We start from the raw sequence: 2,500 nt of genomic DNA, 5'->3' as shown, positions 1-2,500 counted from the left end.
TTATCATTCTTAACTCTTTTATTCCAACTCCATCTGTTCTTCCTAAGTAATTACATATATTGCCTTGGTATGAGATCTCTTTATTAATTCCTAAAACATATTTGACTTAGTGCCAATTGTGTGCTCCTCGTCCCTTAAAATCTCTAAGACTGCTAATCGATTCCTACATCCAATTGCAGATATTTCTCTGTGCTTATCTTTAAGAAGCTTAGTTTTATCAAACCTAGGTATTCTATCTACATTCTATTGCGTGCTTTCAGTTTTAATTTTAGTAGGTTGGCTAGGGCACCGGCCACCCATTGACATACTACTGTTGGAGAGTAATGGGGTCCTTTGACTGGCCAGAGAGTACTACTTTTGATCCTTCTCTCGGGTTACCGTTCACTTTCTCTTTGCGTACACACACACCGAATAGTCTGTGTTATTCTTTACATATTCTCCTCTGTCCTCGTACACTTGACAACACTGATATTACCAAACAATTCTTCTTTACACAAGGGATTACTACGATGTAATTGTTTAGTGGCCCCTTTCCTCTTGGTTAAGAGAGAAGGGATTCTATAGCTATGGTAAGCAGTATTTCAAGGAGAAGGACATTCCAAAATCAAACCATTGTTCTCTAGTATTGGTAGTGCAATAGTCACCGTACCATGGTCTTCCACTGTCTTCGGTTATACTTCTTTGGCTTAAGGGTACACTTGGGCACACAATTCTATCTTATTTCTCCTCCTCTTGTTATTTAAAATTTTCATATTTTATATAGGTGATATTTATTTTGATATTACTGGTCTTAAAATGTGTAACTTTTCTTTGTTTCCTTTCCTCACTAGGCTCTTTTCCTTCTTGGAGCCCCTGGGTTTATAGCATTTTCCTTTTCCATAGAGGGTTGGAGCTTGAAAATTATTAATAATAATTTTATTGCACGAATTTTTTTTCTAATTGCTGTACCTTCACAGTGTGATTCATAGTTTCAATTAGCAACTTTAAGTTTTTCATTAGTATTTATAAACCGGGAGATCCTTAGCACCTAACTACGCCCGAGACTAGGAGCGAACGTACAGAGGATTTATTGGCTAAATTCATCAAAGGATATCCACTTCTTCATAATGCACAATGCCTACTAAGCTAGGGAAAATGGCCACTTTCCATCCATAGTGATTCCAGAAAGTTTTTCCGCCAGTCATCGGGAACATAAGCCGAAGAGTGATCTTGTCTATTCCACTAAAGCCATTCCGTTACCTTACTGCCATTGATTTCATCTAGATTTGGGTGGAGGGGGGGGGGTGTATTTCCTACATACTCTAATTTCATATTACTGCACCAGGCTGCTTATCCACTTATAAAACCCTTTGTAAATATGGACTGCTTAGATATACCGCCTACCCCCGTTATTTATATATATATATATATATATATCTATATATATATATATATATAAATATATTTATATATATATATATATATATATATAATTATATATATATATATATATATATGTATATATATATATATATATATGTATATATATATTTTTATATATATATGTATATATATATATATATATATATGTATCTATTATTATTATTATTATTATAATTATCATTATAAATTGCTAAGCTACAACCCTAGTTGAAAAATCAGGATGCTATAAGCCCAGGGGCCCCAACAGGGAAATTAGCCAAGTAAGGAAAGGAAACACGGAAAAATAAAATATTTTAAGAAGAACAACAACATTAAAATCTATATTTCCTTTTTAAACTATAAAAAACTATATATATATATATATATATATAAATGTATATATATATATATATATATGGAAGTATATATATATATATATATGGAAGTATATATATATATATATATACATATACATATATATGTATGTATGTATGTATATATATATATATATGTATGTATGTATGTATATATATATATATATACAAATATATATATATATATATATATACAAATATATATATATATATATATATATAAATATATAAATATATATATATATATATATATGGATATATATGGATACATAAGTATATATATATATATATATATACATATATATATATATATATATGTGTGTGTGTGTGTGTGTGTGTGTGTATGTGTGTGTGAGTGTGTTTGCGTGTGTGTGTGCCTGTGTATATGTGTGTGATATATATTCTGCTCTAAGAAGTCACATATTTCCCACTTATATTTTTACGAATTCTTTATTCTCACAAGGACAGAAATATAATATATAATTATTACAAATGAAAACTAGGAGAGTATTTTGATATTTAACGAGCATGTTGTATGAAAATTATCCTAAAATAATAGTAAAATGGCTGAAGTTTTCCCCGATGCCTACGAGAGTTTCTCAGGGAACATTTTCTTTTTATCATTTTTATTTTTTTATTCAACCTATGTCTGGAAACGGATCAAGACTAAGATCAGAGATTTTCTTAAAGATGAAGAAAACCCATATATGTTGTCTACTACTAAT

The sequence above is a fragment of the Palaemon carinicauda genome, chromosome 23 (assembly GCF_036898095.1).
Source record: "Palaemon carinicauda isolate YSFRI2023 chromosome 23, ASM3689809v2, whole genome shotgun sequence".
NCBI lineage: Eukaryota > Metazoa > Arthropoda > Malacostraca > Decapoda > Palaemonidae > Palaemon > Palaemon carinicauda.
Note: the sequence above shows the minus strand (reverse complement) of the source record.